The 24,621-nt window shown below is 36.5% G+C and overlaps 1 protein-coding gene across 1 annotated transcript in view; it reads left to right on the forward strand.

The window, feature by feature from the left end:
* The window catches only part of LOC138703205 (serine-rich adhesin for platelets), a 1,304,023-nt gene that overhangs the window by 247,518 nt on the left and 1,031,884 nt on the right, over positions 1–24,621 (forward strand). Inside the window, exon 2 of the mRNA XM_069830906.1 lies at positions 12,913–13,015. The gene's annotated coding sequence lies outside the window, so the exon portion shown is untranslated. The remainder of the gene's footprint in view (positions 1–12,912; positions 13,016–24,621) is intronic.

Here is a 24,621-nt window from a genome sequence, read left to right on the forward strand (position 1 = left end):
GCCCTTTTCTTCTCTTTTGTTCTTTTCCTCCCTTCTATCCTTTTCTTCTCTTCTGTTCTTTTCCTTCCTTCTGTTCTTTTCTTCTCTTGTCCTTTTCCTCCCTTCTGTCCTTTTCCTCCCTTCTGCCCTTTTCTTCTCTTCTGTCCTTTTCGTCCCTTCTGCCCTTTTCCTCCGTTCTACCCTTTTCTTCCCTTCTGCCCTTCATTTCCTTTCCGCCCTTTACTTCTCTTCCGTCCTCACACCGCTTCCGTCCTTTCCCTCGTCACAGGCCTTTCCCTCCCTTCTCTTCCTCTTTTTTCCGTCCTTTCCTTGCCTTACGTTCTTTGTTTCTCCTTTGCTCCTTTCTCTTTTGTCCTAACTTTCCCTTGCGCCCTATGTCGTTCGTATTATGTTTTTACTTTTGTTTTATGAGTATGATCCTTTCGTCCCTTCTTTCTTTTCTGTATGGTTTTTTTCTGTACCTTTCTTCTCCGTAGTTCTTTCTTTCTCTCTCGTCCTATTGCTCTCTTCTGCCATTTTTGATTTTCCATTCGTTCCTTCCCTCTCGCTTCTTTTGCTTCCATTTTTCCATTCTTGTCTTTCTTTTTTCTCTTTCCTCTTCCCCCTTTTTATTTCGTTTGTTCTTCCTTTGTTTCCCTTTCCGTCTTCTTTGCCAGGCTTTGGTCTCTGTAAGAAGATGAAGAATTCTTGCAGCGATCAAAAGGCATTTGGCGAGACTTCCGCAACGTGACATCAATACGACACCGAACTTTCACTTAATACAGCGCAGGATATCATATTCGCGACATCCAGCATTCGAATGTGGAATAACGGCCTTCTCAGAGAGTCAAAGCTGTAACCTAACCTTCTAGTTGTTGGTACGCCACACCTTTACTGCAAATCTGTAGCCTACGTTTCGTCCTAGTGGTACGCAGGTGGATCTCAAGGTAAGCCGTGTGTACAGGACGCGGGGGCGGCCACTTCCTGTCTCTGGTCATTGCGATGCACAGGCTTCTTAATTGTTTCGTTCCCCTACACGGATTTGTTCCAATTCGCATACAGGAAATATGCAACGTTACCCGTCACCTGCCTCTATGCTGGGTTTAACAGATCCGTGTCCTCACGTCCACGTGTAGCGACGCAGTGTTGGCTTTATAGTTGCATAAATGAAGACTATTAACCGAAGAATAGCCTACTGTTGAAGCAGGGACGGAAAAATAGTAAAAGATATTATTAGCTAGGAATGGATTTATGGAAGGTCCGAAATATGGTAGGCCTATTATAGTGAGGATCACATAAGAGTAGTTCCTAACGGCCATATTCATAGAAATTCTTAGCGCGGGCTTTCGGTGGATGATCAGCGAACTAACATTTTTCGTATTCATAAACTAGTGTTAGCTATATGATATAATAATCCTGTACAAGTAATCAGTCGATAGTCGGGGCTAGTTTAGCACGCTCGTAGCGTGGGTTAGCGAAATGTCTATGCATAGCACCCTAAAAGACTATGTTCGCCAACTTCAGTGTTTGTCCGCTAATACCGATATCACCAAAGAGTGTAAAGTCGCAATGTCTTGTACTACTACTACTACTACTACTACTACTACTACTTATTATTATTATTATTATTATTATTATTATTATTATTATTATTATTATTATTATTATTATTAATAACAATAACAAAGGCCACCGGCGTGGCTCAGTCGGTTAAGGCGCTTGCTTGCCGGTCTGACGTTGCGCTCGGGCGCGGGTTCGATCCCCGCTTAGGCTGATTACCTGGTTGTTTTTTCCGAGGTTTTCCCCAACCGTCAGGTGAACGCCAGGTAATCTATGGCGAATCCTCGGCCTCATCTCGCCAAAATACCATCTCGGTATCACCAATCTCACCGACGCTAAATAACCTCGTAGTTGATACAGCGTCGTTAAATAACCAACTTAAAAAAAAAAACAATAACAATGTCTTGCTTATATACATCTCATCTTTATGTTGGGAGGTGTTTTCTGATTGGTTCAATAAAAGAGTATATAATTATCTTCCTCCTGAACCTTTCGCATATTATGTTGGTAATTAGTAGATTAGATGATTATCCAGACGTTTGAGATGGGCAGGGCATGTAGCACGTATGGGTGAATCCAGAAATGCATGTAGAGTGTTAGCTGGGACGCCGGAGGGAAAAAGACCTTTGGGAAGGCCGAGACGTAGATGGGAAGATAATATTAAAATGGATTTGAGGGAGGTGGGATATGATGATAGAGACTGGATTAATCTTGCTCAAGATAGGGACCAATGGCGGGCTTATGTGAGGGCGGCAATGAACCTCCGGGTTCCTTAAAAGCCAGTAAGTAAGTAAGTAAGTAAGTAAGTAATTAGTAGATTAGTATGATAATGTTGAGTCATCGATCCGTGTTCGTAGACGTTGCAGATCACGCACGAATCATACCATGTAGACTATTAGACAAGTTGATCGCCTTTTATGCTACCTCTAAGGTTCGCCTGCTTTCAGTTGTGTGCTAATTACTGTCGTGGATGCGAATCCTGTCTCCAATACGAACGAATGTCCATTGCCAATGTAGTCTACACCGTGTGGTGTAGACGTGATATCATGGGTAACTATTTGTTTACCATTTATGTGTCACTGTTGACTTCCGGACCAAGAATATAATGTTGTAGAAATTTACCTCGATGCTTTAGTTTAGACGTTAAAAATTAAAGTAAAGACTCTGCCAAGAATTGCACAAAAGTTAAGTCGAAACTGAATGTTTTAATGTTTAAAAGACTTGTGGGTGTTGTGCGTAGTCCCAAGCGACTTACCTGTTGGAATTTGATGCTGAACATGCACTCTAACCTAAAGTAATATGGGAATTAGCAAGGAAACTCGACACGCTTCGGAACCAGCTGCACACCAGCACACCATCTGCAAAATGTCACTGCCAGCGATAAGACTCCGCTCCACTGCTGTCTCTGGGCTCCCTTGAGAATGGAAACATTGAAATGGACGCGTGGAATATAGGCATAATCCTGCACAGTTCTATAGAAACGTTACATTGGATGGCAATAGCAGCAAGAATATTACTGCGTCTATGCAAGCATTTTTTTTTTGGTACAGATAAAAGAAGGTAGATTGATAACATTGAATTTTATCTTAAAACGGTATACATGTATCACTTCATAATTACCCCAACGGGAAACACTACGAACTCCAAATCAACTAACACCATCCTTAGTAATTAATATAATCACCAATACGACCACTATAATTGCAAGACTGCTATAAATCCAAAAACTACGTCAATAGGTATTATTAGAACACCGCCGTCATGACCAACATTGCCACCATAATCACCGCTAATGTCGCCGCCATTATTACCGCTAGTGTCGCCGCCAAGATCACCGCTAGTATCGACGCTATCATCACCACTAATCGCCGACATCACCTCTAGTATCGCCGCCATCACCACCGCTAGTATCGACGCCATCATCACCACTAATATCGCAGGCATCATTAATATTTTAGTAGGTTATTTTACGACGCATTATCAACATCTTAGGTTATTTAGCGTCTGAATGAGGTGAAGGTGATAACGCCGGTGAAATGAGTGCGGGGTCCAGCACCGATAGTTACCCAGTATTTGCTCATATTGGGTTGAGGGAAAACCCCGGGAGAAAACCTCAAACCAGGTAACTTGTCCCGACTGGGAATCGAACCCAGGCCATCTGGTTTCGCGGCCAGACGCGCTAACCATTACCCACAGGTGTGGACATCATTAGTATTGATATTGCCGTCATCATCACCGCTAGTATCGACGCCATCATCACCATTAATATCGCAGCCATCATTACTACTGATATCCCGCCATCGTCTCTGCTAGTACCGACGCCATCATCACCGCTAGTGTCGCCGCTATCACCGCTCGTATCGATGCTATCATTACCACTGATATCAACGCCATCGCCACCGTTAATATCAACACCATCTCACCATTAATATCGCCGCTATTACCGCTAGTATCGCCGCTATCACCGCTAGTATCGCCGCTATCATCACTAATATCGCGCTATCACCGCTAGTATCGCTGCTATCCGCTAGTATCGCCGCTATCCCCGCTAGTATCGACGCCATCATTACCACTAATATCGACCCCATCATTACTGATATCGTCGTCACCATTACCAATAATATCGCCGCAATCATCACCTCTAATATCGCCGCCATCATCAAACGCTAATACAGTCGCCTTCCTCGCCAATCATACATTCGACTTCGTCGTTCTCATTACTTATGTGCTGTTCATCATCACCACTATTAGTTATTGCAATCATCATCAATGGCATCACCACCAGTATAATAATCATCGTATTATTATTATTATTATTATTATTATTATTATTATTATTATTATTATCATTATTGAGAGTGAGAAGTTACCGAATTACTTTAATGAAATTCTTATCAGAATGAAACCTCTTTGGCCAAGAGGCGTAATCTTTTATATTTGTAGTTATATTACTCAATTGGTTTAGAAATCGTAGTAAAGAATTACCTTCGATTTATTGGCTAGTCTATGAATGACTTCAGAAAACGAGGATGTTATCATAATAGTAGACCGCAGTCCACGTGTTTTCCGTGCAATGGTGAGCAGAGGTCAATCATCTTTATCCATGTCTACAACACATGCAGAGCCGCAATTTTAAACGTCACGCTTCGCTGCACAGATCTTTTATCTTCACTTCCCATGGATGTGAAGCGCTCTCGAGATGTCAAGTGTTGTACCACAGATTAGATAGTTAACCTCCGACACAAAATTACAGCGTCGATGCCCATTAAGATTAGCATATGTTCAAGTTCCCAGGCACAGCATTCCACAAATAGCGACACAGTCAACTGGAATACATCTCTGAAATATGTTATAAATGCCCTTTAACATCTGTTTACAATCCTTTTTACATGCATACATATCAGGTTTTTAGTAAGTAACATTTGTCTGAATTTTTTCTCGGTTCCTGATCCTTTTTTTTTTTTTTTTTTTTTTTTTTTTTTTTTTTGAGCAACTATTTATGGCACATCAGCCATGATTAATGAACGTGCTTGTAATATGCCAAGTCAGTAGTTTACTAGCTTACAGTATTTCCTTCTTATACGAAGTAAAAAGATAACATTTTCTGACAATGCTAAAATGTAATTAGAAAATTCTTTTGTAAATAATATTTTAAACCTCTCTCGCACAAAGAAAGTATTCGCCGTTCAATCTCTCCTTGTCAATTTTTGTACAGTGATTTCCAATAAAAAATTCAGTACTTACGAGTCAAATACATTATTTCTCTCATACAGTAATTCACCAATGGCTCTTAAGATTCCGTTGAATTTCAACCACTCAAGAGCCGTACCTATAGGACAACACAAAACTATCGTATACATTTTGCCGCAAACAAATTATTGCACCTAACCGGAAGTATCTTCTGTGGAATCAGTAGTAAACAAAAGCCTCATTGTAGTCTTAACACGCATGAAATTGCAATGATTTACAAACATGGTTGACCGATCAGGATATAGGGTGTTTTAAAAAATGGGTCTAATATTTTGATGGGTAGTAATATGCATCACAACAAGAAAAAAAGTACAATAAACATGAATCCTAAAAAAATCAAGAGCTTTTTTTTTTAACGGAAAACGTACTTTAAAATTCGTTGGTGACAGGATGACATTCTACCCCGTGGATTAACTGGTTCTCGATATAGGCGTCTCTTAGCAAACCAATTGCCCGTCTTGCTGGGAGAAGTGCCATACCATCAGAGACTAAAAAAAATATGTGGTTTATGCATTACGAAGCACCAATACATTTCCATAACAGAGTCAGATGATGTCAAACGCGGATATTTTAATCTTCGATGGATTGGCCATGGAGGTCCTATACCATGGCCTGCTTCTTCCCCAAAATTTGATCACTTGGACCTTTGGTTATGGGGACTCTTAAGGCCTGTCAGCACATCACAGACCAACCAGGGGTGTTTGAAAGGTTGGGTGGTTCCGTATGGCGTCGAGCAGAAGGATCTGTTACGGTGCATGGAAGTCACATCGAGCATCTGCTATGAACAAGATAAGTTCTAATACCTCGGAAGATATTAATTCCAGCATTAACATTTTTAAAATCTTTTTGTTGAGTCCTATCACCTCTTAAAATATTAGACATTTTTTAACATTCTGTATAAAATATAATTATAAGTGCAAAACCTTGATTTGTTGCGTATTTAAATACTTTATTTAAAAATGATCTTCCTGCAATTAGTTTCTTCATGTTAAGTTCATAATTTAAACGTATGGTTGTTACATATTCAAATGAAATATAGATTTTTATATTTCTATATGAGGTAGGTCAGTTGTAGTCTAGGTCTCAAGATCAGCTGCAGTTCGTGAGCTGAAATCATGACAAATTAATCACACTGTTAGGGGCCTATGGAGTGTTTGGCATCTATAGGCCTATGCCTTTAATATAATGATTTATTAGTACAAATTTGGACAGTACTATTTAAACTCTTGGAGAACGACAAAATAGTGAGCTATGTTATTAAATCCGTTTATATCCTTCTATGTGTGACGTCATAGGGATCAAACCCGAATTATGTAGGCCTAAGTTCGGAGATGATATAGTTATGTAGAAAAAAATGAATGTAAAGAAAGATCGTGGGTTTGTTATTGAACATAATATAGGCCTATTATTTTAAACGGCATTTTCTATTTAAGCTATATACCTAGCTCATTTATCCCAAATGAACAGCACTCGTGCGTAACCTACGAAAATGATGCGTATTAAATGTTTTTAAATTGGTTACGTAGGAACGATGTTTCAACTACCTACATATTTATCCAGCGTCGATGGAATTAGTTCACATTTATAACCTTACCGTTAAAATATATATTTACTGTCCACGGTTGCGCTACCGGCTTCCGTCATGAAGCCCACAAATTAGTAACAAAAAATCTCATGACAGTCGCTTATTATTACTGTACCACTAATTCTTATTATGTTAGAAATAAAAATGAAGTACACATCTTGTATAAGTTAACGTTCTATACAAAGTGTTATTTTTATTTTATTTTAGTGCGTTATTTTACGACGCTTTATCAACATCTTAGGCTATTTAGCGTCTGAATGAGATGAAGGTGATAATGCCGGTGAAATGAGTCCGGGGTCCAGCACCGAAAGTTACCCAGCATTTGCTCATATTAGGTTGAGGGATAACCTCGGAAAAACCTCAACCAGATAACTTTCCCCAACCGGGAATCGAGCCCGGTCCACCTGGTTTCGCGATCAGATGCACTAACTGTTGCTACACAGGTGTCGACTACGAAGTGTTATATTGTCTAGGGCAGCGGTCATCAGAACACTGGAGGCTCGGGTTAGCATCTTTCACCCGCGGACAAGACACAGCCCTAGCATGCAATCGTCGCTGCTGACGTGTGTGCTGTCTCTCTATCCCTTGTGCACGACGGAGCAGAGTTCCTTACCCTCCATGCACTCTACCCATTTCAACGAGTGCTGACGACCACTGATCTAGGGTTTCCTGAGTTGAAACATGCCGCCTCCTCTTACGGTTTTTGTTTCGTACATTTTCAGTCTCTCTACATTTCCTAACAAGATTATGCAATGTAAGACAACTACGGAGTAACAACTTTGACAGCGGAAAATTATCTATGCAAATCTTCTTTGCTATTCTCGGGCAGAGTTATTATGTACCTGAGAAACATAAAAACAAACACTCGCTGTTGTACCTGTAGTAAACCGAGAAACATTCATTCCAGTTAGTTGTTCATCACAAAAATTCTCGCTCGTCCTTTTGTTAGACCCAGGAAAACTTACTTCCCTACCGTAGAGACAGAACAAGTCAAATTATCTTGTGTTTGTCCTATGTCACTTTATTATCAACTCAGGTCTAAATCTTAGCTAATGTACACAGTGCAAAGTGCGTGAAGTGAATGGGAAGATAATAGATGTGATGCTCTGTATTGCAGTGAGATAAGTCCAACTACCCTACTCACCAGGTGTAGCCCCTCATTACTTAAAACCGTTCCAAAAACTCATAGAAATCATCGAAAAAAATTATCTTTGCTTTAGACTGGACTGTCATTATATGCTTTCGATTTCAAAGAAAGATCCGTAAGATTTCAACAAAATCTATTACATTTAATGTGCTTAATTCCGGTATAAATCGACTTGCAGATACTGAGAATGAACAAAGTCCGACAAATAGTTAGGAGAAATTGTATTGACGGAATCCACATAATCGTTTTGTGTGTGTGTGTGTGTGTGTGTGTGTGTGTGTGTATTTTACTGCAATGCAAAACCGAAAGTTCATCTTACCTTTAGGATGCATAGCGAATTATTTTAGTTGTGTAGGCCTATATATCTTTAGAATAATAGTTTAATAAAATAATCACAAATGCCACCCTACAGGCTTCCACTGACTTTACTCCACTATCAACCTAAAGGCAGAAGGAATGTTGGGCGTCCGATGGCAAGGTGGAGAGACTCGATCTCTTGATGTGGAAACGGGCCTAAGGCCTAATTGCATGATGTAGAAGAAGAAGAAGAAGAAAATAATCACAAAGAGGACTATCACTGATAACACTGAGAAGGGAATTTTATTGTTAAGAAGCGAAAAAAAGTAAAATGACAAAGCATATGCCATCTTCATAACATCGATTTCTTCATTTCTGGCAGAAAATTTCTTACTGAAGGTAAATTTGAATTTTGGCCATAGTGTGATAAAAGTTTGTTATTATTCCTGTAGCAGATAAAAAGATGACAAAGAATACTGTAATTCCTTTGTGCAAGTTGGAGTATAAGTAAGAAAATAAGTGAAAAAGTGTACACTGGAGTAAAAATATTAAAATGGCAGTACAATTATGCATTGGAGCATAAACGTAACGTTTCATATTACAGTACGAGATTGGAAAATTGTCGAACAAGGCCGCAGGCCGAGTTTGATAACCAGGCGAGTATTGTAATACGGAGTTACGATAAGTATATTACACAAAGTTTTATCCATTTTGGTAAAAAAGATAATTTTTTAATAAAAATAATTATATCATTTTTAACATGTCTTTTGTGGAGAGACAATTGCATTATTATTATTTCTTCATGCGAGAGGCAATTCGTTTATGTCTATTTTATTAGTTTTGAACACGATAGATTTTTGTTTAGTAAAGAACAGCAGTAGGCTACTAGAAGTAGTCAACAGACATTGTTAAAAGGAGCTCAAACTAGGATTCAGATATTGAAAATGCTGCAATTGAATGTTTAGTACCATCGAAATCCCGCGTAAGATATGAATGTTTATAATTAATAAAATTAATTCCATTTAATTTAATGTGTGGTTCACATTACGCAGCCAGTTAGGTAATAGCGGTATCATTACGTAACTAGTTGCATAATGAATGTGTTTACACATTTTTTATTCCACATTACGTAATCAAAGTGAATAATTAAGTTTACATTGAACTAACATTAAAATAACTGCAAATATATGATCATTGGACTATGGTATTAAAATAATGATAAATAAGTGCACATTGAATTCAAATTATGAAAATCGGAGTGAATATGTATATATTGGACTAAGACTACGAAAATAACAGGAAATAAGTCCACAATTAGCTAAAAATATGAGATTAATTGAATATTAAACTACAAATATGAGAATGAGTGCTTTTTGTACTAAAGAATGAAAGTAACAATATGTAAATAAGTGCACATATACCACTTCATTTTTATGAAATCGGTTCTATTACTTGAGTGATGCAATTTATTACATTTTCATAGTCTGCCATTCTATTACCCTCAACTCAGGCATATAATGTGATATGGCGCTACGAATAAGACAATGGGGTTTCATAACTGTCAACTAGAAATTCTGAGGATTTTAATAACATCTTGGAGTCGTGTCACACGTAACAATGCATTCTGCGCTGTCTACTTTCCCTTAATTGCCTCCATATGGAGAGAAATGTCGGCTGAAGGAATAAATTAATGTTCTGCATCTTAGTGATCTAATTTTGTACAAAATATCGGCCGTGTCAGAATTTCAGCGCTTAATGTTGTCAGCTAATATCTGAAATAACTTTAAGTCAGTGAAGCGTAAAATTTATGATCAAGTTAGAGACACTAATGTATGCATTAGCATGTAACATTGTAGTCTCCATTCAGTACAAATAAGGAAAGTAGGTCTCTTGATCACGTCGTTGTCTTTGCATGTTCTGTATTTGCATCGCCTACATTTTTAAGCTTGCTGGTTGACATTAGTTCACACGTTTCGTGCTTATGCGGCTTTCCACCTGAACACCATATTTTACTTACACCTCTGCAATAAATCCTTTTAACGGTATTACATTTTTATACGTAAACAAGTTTACAAATAGAATTAATGATTTACAATTCCCATGAGCAATACTATAACATTTCACATGTAAAAAAATCTGTCAACGTTATTTTATTCATTTGTTTTATTGTTACCAGCAGTTATAAATTTGTGTGTCTATATAACCTTTCAACCTTTGTTATTGACGTTACTAAATTTCCGATACAGGTAGGCCTACGTCACTAGTGCTATTCACAATTTTTTTTTTTCAGGAAGACTTTAAAAATAGAAGTAGTATTTTTAAAAAATCCGTCATATGAGGAGAAAAATCATAGAATGCGGTTTCAGGATATCATGTGGTGAAAGGTCAGAGTGCAGATAATATCAGAGTATTTTGTATACATTCACAAAAGCTTCGTTTCTTTGTAATATGTGTGTGCAATATAGCCATTTTATAAGTTACAATGAATGGAACTAGGTACATTATTATAGGATGCTGGGATTTTATGTACAAATAGGATTACCGGGCTAAGTTTCGAAAAATAAATACGAGTACATAATATCAAAAATATATGGATATGTTTAATTTTAGCGATATTACAATGGAGATTATTTTCATGTAAATATTACAAAGCGCTCAGAATATCAAGAGATTTGACAGATACTCAGTAAACAAAGCTTAGTATACTACCACGCGTCTGTCGTAGGTGAGATTACAAGTGAAGCAAAGGTGATAGTGTGCGCAGAGAGAATTAACAGTTTGCGAGATTATATTCGTGTGTTCATATTTAAACACTAGCTATATTTCAAAACGCAAGTATACAGTATGTACGATTCATACGTGATAATAGCCGATTTGAAACGTCAAGTAAAATATCAGTGAAAGTTTTCCGATTTAATGTTCAGTCGCAAGACTAACCATGATATGGTGATTATGTTTTCGGGAACAAAAATAATTACTAAATATTGTGTGGCACAAAATTCACTTGTATAATTTGGAAAACAAATATTATTTTGAAATCACTGTAAGGACCACGATAATGTTACGAAAAAAAGAAGTACTAGGCCTACAATAAAGACCACGAAATGGATCACGATAAGGACCAATATAAAACAAAAAGGACCTTGAAGGAATGAGTGATGCGAGGATTGTAAACATTAGTTAAGAGATGGAGTACATATGCGAAGCGGGAGGTTGGAACGTCCGATGAGATGATGACGGGACATCTTAGAAGCCTAACAGAATGTGAAACAAGCATATGTCTATACAAATCTGACTTTCAGGTATAGCTCCCTGTAAAAGGGACTTGAATAATTTCAAGGGAAGAATTGTTCCAGGGCCGGGATCTTTGGCTGAGCGCGACAACGCTCTACCGACTGAGCTTTCAGGAACTCTACTAGACCCTGGCTCAATTATTCCCCTTTTATTTACATACTTCAAGTGGGTTGACAGAACGTCAGAGCTCAGCATTGAATGCACACTTTCTGTTTCTGTGTGACTTAAATTTGTGGTTTTCTGTTAACGAACATTAACGTGTATGATACAAATCTGGTTTTCAGGTATAGTTCAGGTATAGTAAAGCAAATTCAAGTCACACAGAAAGTGTGCTCTCAATGCTGGACTATGACGTTCTGTCAATCCACTTGAGGTATGTGGATAAAAAGGGAATAATTGAGGCGGGGTCTAGTAGAGTTCCTGGGTAGCTCAGTCGGTAGAGCGTTGGCTCATCACCTGACCCTGGAACAATTTTTCCCTAGAAATTATTCAGACATATGTCTAATTAGAAAGAACGAAGAAGAATTTTGGATAATTATATTATCTGACACGCATTATTTTCCTCCCTTCCAATAGGCTTCTGACATAGAACAAAACAGTTCACGTTTTCATGCAAGTAAGTGATGAAATGTGTTAGTACTTGTAGTAATAAAATATAATCATCTAAATTCCTGTCCTGGATCGTTTTCATTTGTATCTCTGTAGATATTTATTTATAAAATATTGTACAAAATATCGTAGCAAAACTGAAAAAATGACACATAAAAATATTGTATTCTTTTCCAAAGCATAGTTGCGACTATATAAAAACCAGTTTTTAAGCAAGCTCCAAAAATCTTTTCGGAAATGAGGGGGGTGGGACTGTTTCAGCATGTCCTGATTTTTGTGGCTGAGTAAAGATAGCTATTTAAATTGATTTCGCATATAATGTTTACACGAAAATTTGTGTTCTAATAATTTCTATTTCAAAATTACCCTTTAACAATTCCAAATAATAAATATAATTCCATCTTCCAAAATTTAATATCCACGAAATAGCTATTAATAAACAAACATCCCCAATTCGATTAGATAACGCAGTATTTAATTATTTATGACTGAATTAACGAAAGAAGAGTCCGCTAATTTCAATTTTGCTAAACGAATTGTGTTGAACTGTGAATTATTCGCTAATACTTCAAACTTAATTTGTGCTCTTTAAACTGTTGTGCAATGTCGTTGCTATTTATGGTTGTACTTTATTTAACTTAGGCGTAATTACTCATAAATTGGACTAACACGATTCATTTTTATTTTTCAGGACACAAATAACAAGCTTAATCTGGTTTCAAGCTTGTCTTTTGATCAAGTCTGAATACAAATTGAAAGGCCGAAATCTTCGCGATCTTCTGGTTTCTGGAAAGGTATGTGAATAAGCCGTAATATTTAAATTTAATAATTCCTTCGCAATGTACATATGACAAATTGTATTGCCTGACTGATTTTAAATACTCTGTACCAACATTCAGCATATAACATATTTTTATGTTCCCCAATATGGAGTGACACCCAAGACATGGTGTCAGTACGGCGTTTAATTATTTAATTTAATATTTATACACTGTCATCCTAGCTGGTCAAATCTTTTGTAAGGAAATTAAAATACATCTTGTCAGTCTGAAGATTAGAATGTCCAGTTTTCAACCGGACACGTGGGTTAAAATCTTAAAATCCCAACAAGGATAAGTGGAATTTGTGTTGGACAATATGGCAAAGGAAAGGTGTCAACAGGATAGCCTAATTCTATTTCTATTAATCATTCTAATATTTCTCGTAGACTATTTTTCGTAAAATTAAATAATATGCAATAAAATTAGAATTAGCACTGTTATGCGTTCGTGAATCTGATGAGATGACCGACGTAGAATCACAGTCTATGACAGAACGTGGAGACTGGCCTTGGGCGCATACATGCCCATATTGCTTAGTACGGGTTTTCTTACTTTATACCCTAAGCATGAAACCTAACCATTGCCCCTTCCCCTATCGCTATATATGCTAGTGGATTATAGTGATTTTTTAGTTTTGAGGTTGAATTTTCTTTTGCCAACTTTGTTTCGAATTTCGTTACTGGAAAATATTACAACTGGCAGTTACTTTTTAACTGTTATGTTGGCAGTATCGTTTGTCTATGAAGAAGCTTCCAGCGTTCATGAAACGAAAGTTACTAGCGAGTATTATTTGAAATTGGAGCGTTAATATTAATAAGTGATACATCAGTAATTAATAAATAAACAGTACGGGTACTTATAAAGAGGTATTTAGTTTCCGGAGTTTGTACTAATCATCGCATGCATTTAAACAAAATAACTTTTAGGTTAGGTCTCTGAATCATAAATTATTGTTTAGTGAAAACCAATTAATTTCGTGTTGTCAGACAAAATACATTTTAATATGAGATCAGTCAATCACAAATAAGTAAATAATATGTATTATTTATTGTTTCAGTACATATCATTCTCATTTACCTGCTTTGTTGATATCTGGTGACAGCAACGCTAGAAAGATGGCCATATCAGCTTTTTAGTAACTGAACCTATGTGAACCCCACTATATGCAAGAGTGATAAAATATTAGTAGGGTTCTTTTGTAAAGGATATAAAACGAAGGTGTCATGATCTAGGTCTATATACTAGGATTTTTTTCAGTTGGTTATTTAATGACGCTGTATCAACTACTAGGCTATTTAGCGTCCATGGGATTGATGATAGTGAGATAGTATTTGGAGAGATGAGGCCGAGGATTAGTCATAGATTACCTGACATTCGCCTTACGGTTGGGGAAAACCTCGGAAATATCCAACCAAGGAATCAGCCCAAGAGAGAATCGAATCCGCGCCCGAGCGCAACTCCGGATCGGCAGGCAAGCGCTTTAGCCGACTGAGCTACGCCGGTGGTTTCTAATGATTTTATCGCCCTTTAAAAACATCGGGCCACCGACGTAGCTCAGGTGGCAGCGCGATTGTCCATTGATCTTGAGCTGAGCTCGGGCGTGAGTTAGATTCCCGCCTGGACTGATTACCTGGTTGAGATTTTCCGATATTTTCCCCAACTGTAATGCGAATTTCAGGCAGTACCATGGCGAACCTTCGACCTCATCTTGTTATCATAAATTTCGTTGCCGCTAAATAACCTAGTAGTTGACAGAGCGCCGTTAAAACATGATGTGTCAGAGGATATGTTATCCTGCTGACGGTAATGCCGAATTCTTCCTAATTGATGGAGAATTTGTAAAATTTTAACATGGAAAATGGAAGTATACCAAGAAAACTTGCTTCAACTCTATCGTTTCCCATAAAAAAATTCCATCCAGACTTTCAATCAAGGACGATGGCGTGGAGTATTGAGCCCCTAATAGAATAATTAAAATTTGCAATTTATCGTCATATCTTTAAAATTAATTTCACCTTACAAACGCGAACACTTCAGAAACTGAATTATTAACACTGAATGAGGATTTTACAATTCACATTGAGCATTTGTTCAGATAAGTAAAACACAAAGGTCAATTTAATATTTTGTTTTTAATTAGTGATTCAATAAAATGACTTAGGCCTACCGTATTAAAGTATAAAACTTATTTTTTATTAACAACAGTAACCTCACTAGAGGTTTTGATTCATCTAGAGAAAATCAAAACTGAGTGGGATTTAATTGACTATTACACGATTAGAAGAAAGTATATAAAGATTAGAAGAAATAAAGTACTCTAATACGATAAAATAGATATTAATTGACTTACTAAAGTTCTATTTTACTAATGTTACCTCCACCAAAACGTTTGAACGGAGCTGCCATTTCCAGTCGACTATCTATGCGGGAAACAAATGACAATCGCAAAGCATGTTTTATAGTACCATAAAGAATTTGCAGTTTGAAATGCTGGCAAACAAAGAAACAAATGCTAGGGTAGTGATAAAGCAAACAAATGCTAGGGAAGTGATAAAATTGTGCGATAAGCAGCCATGATTGGTTGAAACACGTCCTTTCGTACCGTTTTATTGGTCAAAAGTAGTGTAACGTTGTAAAAGTGTAATAGTCATGTTAAAAGACTAACGTTTTCGCCTATGTGAAATCATCAGATTTTTACATTATTACAATATCTACGAGTAATTTACATTTGTACAAAATATAAGGACATTTAAAAAGCATTTTAAACTATCTGGATTATCAACATGTAGGCCTATTGGTTTTTAGTAATCACATTCGGTATCCAACTTTTTATATGACTGAGATTATTGTAATTTCATATAGAGTATGATTTTATTATGTTAAAATAACCATTATATTTGTAGTACGACTTATATTTCAGTACAAGTAATGACCAATTTGATTACAATTAGTGCAGATCCAGAAACAAAATTTAGGCCACCTGCATTTTACAAGTTCCAGTTATAACATACTGCCCATGCTCAGAAATTTCACGTGGCCTAATTTTTGTTCCTGGTCTGTACATGAAAGTTTATTGGATAGAGAATGTGATTACTAAAATCATATACATGATATCGCCGCGCTCTCATGGTTAACATTCGGCAGGTCTTTGAGCGGCCTCATGTATAACATTCAGCAGGTCTTGGAAATTTAATTGTATTATTGTTTTCAATTTCTTATGTCGCCGCTCCAATTACTCGCCTCAATTTCAATATTGCAACCAATAAGCTGCTTCCATTATTAAATGACACCTACTTGTCTAATCCACGTGGACTAAAACCGAGGTTGCAATGTCTTGTGCTGAGGACGAACATTAAGGTATGTGATTAAAAATTATTATTAAAGAGTTATTATTAAGAGTTAAAAATGTCAATGCACTCGTAAATGAAATGATAATAATAATAATAATAATAATAATATAACAAACTAGTGCTTATTCTTATCGAGGAAGTAGACGTGACAACGTGACGCTTAGAGCGAAACCTACAGAGCAACAATCGGTCGGCGAAATTATGTTTTGAATGCACACCGCACGTTATTGTATGATGCCGGCATGTTAAGCATGAGGCCGCGGCGATAATAATCTAGATAGTTTAAAATGTTTTTAATCTAATTATTTTAAAGCGTCTTGAAATGTTCTTGTATTCATATTTATATTTCAACTTACACAAATGTAAATTAGATATTGAAAGAATGAAAAAAACCTGATGATGTCACATAGGCGAAAACGTTCTTTTTAATATGCTAATAAAACAGTAAGTTTTCTACTTGAATTTGTTAAGTTATTTCGATTGAATAATTAAAAACAAACCATTAAATTTACCCTACTGAAAAAGAAGCAGAATCGATTAGATCTGAAGGCACTAGAAGCCAACCAACCGCGTGCCAACTTCCGCCATATAATTTATTACGACGTAAATATAGTGTGTTTCCGGAGATGCAAGGTCAGCACAAAGTTGAAAATCAGATGAACCTAAGAGAAACGCGCATTAGCGAATTTCAATGTACAACATTAGTCCAAGGCCATTTTTGGACCACTTGTAAACCAGACTGGTTAAAGACACTGTTTGAATTAAGAAAGAGATTGCGTCAGACAATATCGCACAGAATACAAAGAAATTGCATGTTGTGGCATCTGTAAACAAAAGAATCCGTGATTTGGCTAACACACCTATGTAACATCTGGTTGGAATGAATCAGTTTGTGTAGGCCAGAATGTTTCCATGGTGATACACTCGTCATCATGAGACAGTTTTACAGCTTCAATTTTCCCGTCACAATATCCTAACTGATAATAAATTGTTCTGTAATTTATTTTCTAGTGCTGTGTTTCGTCGGATATAAATTTCACATGTGTGGGAATTTAAGCGCATAAGCACAGTCCTCTTATTCTGTATCCATAAAACATTTGATTTGATGATACTGAAACCTGAGTGTTTATAGGAACCGTAACAATAACTTTAGTTTTGTTACGAATAATAATCTTTTACAACATAGGGATATAAAGATATAATGGAACAAACCTGTCATAAAATATATCCGTCGTAAATAATAATCTAGATATTGGCGATAAATATTCGAAATAGAAGAGTAATATAATTGATTAAACTATTCCTATTAATGAAAACCTGCAGGAAGACACTTGGAAAAGACATCGACGCATGCATGCCAAAACCGTTAATGTGCAACCTCTTTTAAAATAAATTTAGGAAATGCTTTACAACCCCAATAATGTTAACATCGGTTTTTATTTCTCTTATATGCAACATTGGCTTCCCCTTCATTGAGTAGTCATGCTTCACATATTTTGTAACAAGTGCAAAGTTCCACAAATCATTTAACTATATGAAGCTCTTTTATAACGAAATAAACCAATTCTATCAAATACTTCTGTGTATTGTCCATCGCGGGTATCTGCTCCATATTTTTGTTGCAGTTATCGTTCCAGTTCTTGTAGTCTCCTAAAACGTCACAATTCGAACTTAATCTGCATAACTACTAAGTTGCCCGTGACATACAAAGCAAAATGTTTGTTACGTGGATACTCATCTTCTGATTGTTTATCATAAAAGACAATAAATATTACTACTTCAACAAATTGAATATATTAAATTTTAATTTCACTGTTGTCAAAAATTTTAAAGCCAAAGGCGTGTACTTTGTATAATTCACCCAATCGTCTCCATCTAGGAGCTACGCGCTGAATGTCTTTGTTTTCCCGCCATATGTTTTGTCTTCTGTGCACCATGGGAGGCGAACTACAGAGCTTTCAAATAGACGTTCATCCGTGAGTGTGCGGCTTCGCATAGCGGCAGGAAGCACGCTGTTTGCCGGCAGAGTCGGATATTCATAGCCCTTTAAGTCAAGCGCATAGATTGCTCATGCAAATTACAATAATCATCTACTTTTGTCATAGAATATGTTGGAAATGGTGTCTTTGTGCCGTCACACATCTCTCACACCTTTCGAGAAAATTTGCATTAACACACACTAGTTCTTAAATTGCTGAAATTTTCCTTCTTATATTGTAGGGATCTCAAAGCGCCTGTATTACGTGCTCATACTACAAGCAATACAAATCTAACAAGGTTAACTTTTCAGCAAGATTAAGTACAATCGTCGCTCTTAAGGAAATGTTGTGCGGGTTGTTAAGAGCACGCAGTGCAGACGCTTTGATGTCCCTGTATATTGTCTTTCAGTTCTTCTAACGTATGCGGATTATTGCAATGTACTTCATTTTTTAAGTTCCCTCATGAATAGAAGTCGCATAGGTAAGATTTGGGGATCGCGCTGGCCGTATTCCTTGACTGATGACCCTATCTTCAAAAATGTCCGGAATTAATGCTAACGAGAGATTAGTAGTATGCACTGTAGCAGAATCTTGTTGAAAGAATGCCTATCTAGCCTGCAGATACGGAAATAAAATTTGGAGCTTCCTTATTGTACATGTTTCGCTTATAACACACTGTGAACGTGCAGTAAACAAGAGCCCCTGTATATATGCTACTTGTGGACAGTTGTGTGAAATTGTTGCCTACAAACAGGTAACTCCCATCAAGATCGCTTCAAATTTTAATTGCGTGTCTGTACATTCAGTGTGAGATGAATCTTCTAGGAATGGTGTGATTATTTTAACCCTGTGCTTCTGCACATTCATGGTATTTTTTTAAATATAGGCTCTATAGGTATTCAATAGCTTATTGCTCACCATAGACTAATTTTTTATCGTGCAGTGACATTTCGTGTACAAGATCGGGTTTTTCTGTACTCCAGTAGGTCTATCTGTTGTCTTGTGTCGCTACATATCACGTAAATAATGTTAGTTGAGTAAATTTCACGGATGAAACATGGTTTTATCACTCGGCTGCAATAAAGAGGTACATGGCTTGGCTGGTTTTTTATTAGCTATATAAATTTTGAGATCTTGCAGTGGATATTATTATAATACCATATGCGACTTCTATTTGTGGGAGAACTAAAACAATAAAATGTATCGGCATAACCCGCATACATTGGAAGAACTGAAAGGCAATATAAGAAGCGAAATTGCAGAAGAACTAATGCATGTAAATGTAAATTTCCTTAAAATGTGTGAGAGATGTGTGGGAGTACAAGAACATGATTTCCAATACCTTCTATGACAAAAGTATGTGATTATTGTAATATGCGTGAGCAATCAATGCGCTTGACTTAAGGGGCTATGAATATCCGACTGTGCCGGAAAACAGTGCGCTTTCAGCCGTCACGCGCGGCAGCATACTCACGGATGAATGTCTATTTGAACGCTCTGTACGTAGCACCGCAAGATGGCTATTATATTATATTATATTATATTATATTATATTATATTATATTATATAATTTCATTGTAGCTGTAATTTTAATTTTAATTCCGATCTTATATTCTATATTCCTCCTATATTAATAATATATCCGAACTGCGACCGAACACGAGCGCTGCTCCTTCGGTCCTCAAATTTTGTTAATATTATTGTATCCTTTCTATATTTATTGTATCATTTTATTTATATTTCTATTGTTATAATTTTATTCAGTAGTCTGATGTATTATTCTGTGCTATATGTTCTGTTCTATATTATTATATAAACTTGTACTTGATCATGTTATAGCATCTTCCGATGCATTTGAAATTTGAAATAAATAAGCACCGTCTTTTTCCACCATTAATTCCAATGAGATCCACCGGGATTCGAAACCCGGTTCCAACGTGAAAAATCGACATACTAGCCGTTAGACTAACGGCGCACCTGCTATTTTCAATGAATGTGTGGTTCATTGTTGCAAGTTTGAGAAGCCTTTATTCTTATATCCTTTGGGACGCATCTGCTCAGCATTCAGCTCGAATATTTCGCGAGACATAAAAACGCCATGAATACGAACCGCGAGTTTTGAAAGGAGAACTGTTTGGAACGAACACGTTGCGCTTTGCATGCGGTACACGCTGTAGTGATGTGAGTTTGTGTGCGCGCGCCTGTGTAACCAGTGGCCGAAATCGGATCAAGGAATCACAGTGCGAGAGATCTGTAACCAATTGCATCAATAGGTTAATTCAGAGCACCTTGTAATCCCAATCCAATCAAAGCGACCTTTATCTGGAATTACTTCCATTCACGGGTCTGGCGATTACGCAACCAAGCTGCCGGGCTAACCGGAGAGCGAGGCGAGGAAGCGAAGACAAATTACTATCGGCAGTGGGCAGGGGCAGCCCTGTCACGCGCTTTCGACACAGAAACGCATGTGCTCTGTGCTAATTAATTAACTAATTACTTGTAGATGGAAAATAAAGTAATTAATCTGTTTACCTTCGCAAAAAGGACTCGTAATGGAACCAGTGTATTAGAAAGAAAGACGGGAAACAACAAGGAAAGAAACGAAGGAAAAGTGGTGGAACAAAAAAGGAAGAAGGATAGGAAGGAAGGACAGGACGAAAGCTGGAAGGGAAGATACTCTGGAACTCAAAGGCGAACATCTCTTCTTATATCTCATGTCTAAGAACCGTATTTTTTTTATGAAATAGAATGGATGATTTCTGCGTTAAACCTACAACTGTTTCAGTGAGTATTTTGTGAAATATGTTGTCAATTACGAAGACTCCTCATAAAGAATAACTGTCGTTTTAGTATAGAGCGCTCAGTATCTACATACCGATGCCGTCTTTGTAGTGACTGTTGAGTGATTCACTTCGCTTCGAGCAGTAGTACAGAGAGTATCGTGCGGCTGTCACTTGCAGTGATACGCGTGTTCAAAATATCTGTTCTAATTAAAGAGTGTGATCCTAAAATGCGTTAAGTCCATTGTAATGAAAGGTTGGGCTAGTTTTTGTATCCACCGATTTACGGACTGAGCGACTTTTCAAGTTTAATGGTCGGCCTGGGTGGCGTAGACGGTATAGGGCTGACATTCTGTACCCGGATCGATGGCTATGTGTATATATACACACACTATTGGCTTGTGCAACAAATTCTGCAAACGTAGTTAATTAGAAGTTCAAATAAAAGATTTTCATATTTATTTTACAGAAATATTACTAGATAGTTTGAAAATTATTTTCTCCCGTAATTATGAAGATGTAACATTTAACTCAATGAAATGTAACCCTGTCAAAAATATCTCTTTTAAAAAGGTTCCCTCTTAATGTTTTCTTGAACACATCCATCTTCAGTTCTTTGAGTTCTCCCTACAACAAAATGGCATGCTTGTCAGCGATTACAAATCTAATCGATTAAACTAAAGGAATAAGAAATTAATTTTTATGTAGTTTAAAGACTTAGCTAAAATAGGAATCATGACTCAACTAACTTACTAATGCCTCTACCATATTACTGCACTACATCCTATGAAAATTAGGGAATCACACAGTCATATAAGTATCTACACCAACACGTTATTAAATATATGAAAAAGACCCACACCACTTTATTAATAATAGTAAAAATATTTCATTTTTAATAACAATATTGTTATCTTACGCAAGTTTTCTAGTTTTCAGTATATATATATATATATATTGTATAGCCGTTACTCAGTAAATTATAGAAATTAAGATCTAATTTAACATATCTCTACGTCTACTTATATAAACAACCCCAAAAGGTTTCACTTTCATATTAACAATATATCAATAGCATTAATGTGTATCATTAGTAATAAATACATCATGGCATAACCTTTAATAATATTTCATTTTTAAGTTTAATAATGTCGTAAAACCTTCTTAAGTTTTGTAGTTTTTAATATATCCAATACACAGCTGAACTCAGAAAATTACACACCAGAGAATCAGACCTGTAAATTGTTTTTAGTAAGTTTTTGAGATGTTCTAAAAAATAACACTAACGAAGATCGATATATTGGGATTATGATGTCAGAGAATCTGAGCTCTGAATATGTAAGCAATCCTGCCTTCGGGTATATTGTTTATTGTAGTGTGTTCCTTGTTTTTTCCTGAAAAGCCATTAGTTCTCAAAACTGACGACAGATGGAGTTTGGAAAATAGGAAAATTTATGTAGAAAAATTGACATTTTCACTGAAAACTATTATTTTTCCGCATATCCTTGGATGCCAAGCTTCAAAATGAGGGGCCATAGATTAATATCCGTTCAGCCGTTTTCCCGTAATTTCCATTACCAGTTCAAATTATATAGTTAATTAATTTCAGCCGGTTGAACGCAAAAGTCTAAAAACGGATTCAGTATCCATCTGTGACTGTCGTAATTGTTTTAGATTTCTTCAGAAAAATATTCAAAAAGCTGCTGTTTAAAATAGTACTTTGGGAAGTATTCACTGGTTTTGAATAGAATTGTATTTGTTAGCAATTTTACAGGGATTATTTTTCAGTGTCAAGAACCCGCACGGTAGTGAAGGTCTCAAACAGAAGTCTTACCCAAAAGTGTATCGTGACTTCAAAAAAACCTGGAAACCGTTGTACTAGGCAAAGTGAAGTGTAATATAATCTTGTAGCGATAAAACACTGATGCCAATAGTAGAGGGCGTAAAAGAAAAACAAAAAATAATGGTTATACCTTGTTCTGATGAACCATTCAATCGTTGCACTTTCAAATTATACACACCTCAGAACAATAGTAGGAAATGTGCTAGCTTTACAAGTAAAATTTACACATTAGTAAAACTACACCTTATAAAGATTTGGCTTTCTTTTGTGAATTTCAGCTTTACAACAAAACTCTCAATGAGAAACAGAAGTTTATAAATTTACAAACAAAATTTACAAGAATTGTAAACATTGTGAAACAGGCTCCTGTTCGCATGAAGGATAAAACGGTGATTGTATTGAAAAAAGACTTCGACTTGTCACCTCTGGAGCTGATTGATTTAACCGGAGAAAATAAAAAAGATAGCACTCCGTCTCATACTTCACCACTGAGCTGAAGATGCAGAACTCTGAATCAAATACTACTTCGTAAAATGTGAGTTGTATTTGATTATCTGAAGAAAAGATGAGGCAAACATTTCTTTCAAGATAAAGAAAGCAATAAACAACAAAATTGCAAACAACTGGTCCGCATGATGATAATTCCTGGAGTAGAAATGTCTGTTAGAAGCAGATGTAACGTGCAATGCATCGCTTCATTCTGCAGTTGATTCGGCGTTTATCTTCTAGTCAGGTGGACGCGTCAGGTGAAGTGACAAATGAGAGTGGAACGGGCATTGACAACTACGAGCCACTGTTCTTGTAGTGAGAGACATAATGCTGCCCTTTTCGTGTTTCATTCGGTGAAAGTTCAGCATCGCACAAGCAGGTTCACTAGAGTGAGTGGAGTTAGGCATTTTTGTTTAATTAGTATTTCGTTTTATATACATTATTTCACTAGAGGTTTTGATTTATCCAGAGAAAATCAAAACTCGAGTGGAATTTAATTGACTGTTACACGATTACAAGAAATGATATAAAGATTAGAAGAAATGAAGTACTCTAATGTAATAAAATATTGACTTAAAATAATACCGCACTAAACTGTCTTCAAAATGTGTTATTGTACCATCTCATCATCACAAATATTTCGCTAGATGACAGTAGTGTGTCATGATTAGCTGTTCTCTTGTTACCAGTTGTACCAACGATACAATCTTCATTGAACTCTGGACGATTACTAGTCAAGAAGGCTTTGTTGATTCAGTTTCACCTTTATTAATAAGTTGCATTCCACTTCAATTATCAATATATGAAGAGTCCACTGCAAGAATGATGGATTCATTTGGAATACATTTTGCAGGAGAAGCAATTGAAAGTTTGAAATGCTTAGCGCTCAAAGCTTAACTGTGATTTTCCGATCATTACTGGACAATGACTATCAGTGTTAATGCCATGTAACTCTGTATGTAGGCCTACATTTTATATGTCTTAAGCTATGCATTGACAGTCTTGGTTCATTTTCGACAAGAAAGTGACATCCCTCATTCTTGCAGTGGACTCTTCATATATTAAACAATCTCTGATACGTGACTGTCCATAGTCTCATACAGCAGAAGTTATAACATAACCTAATTAATATAAACA

This window comes from Periplaneta americana, chromosome 7 (assembly GCF_040183065.1).
Source record: "Periplaneta americana isolate PAMFEO1 chromosome 7, P.americana_PAMFEO1_priV1, whole genome shotgun sequence".
Taxonomy (NCBI): domain Eukaryota; kingdom Metazoa; phylum Arthropoda; class Insecta; order Blattodea; family Blattidae; genus Periplaneta; species Periplaneta americana.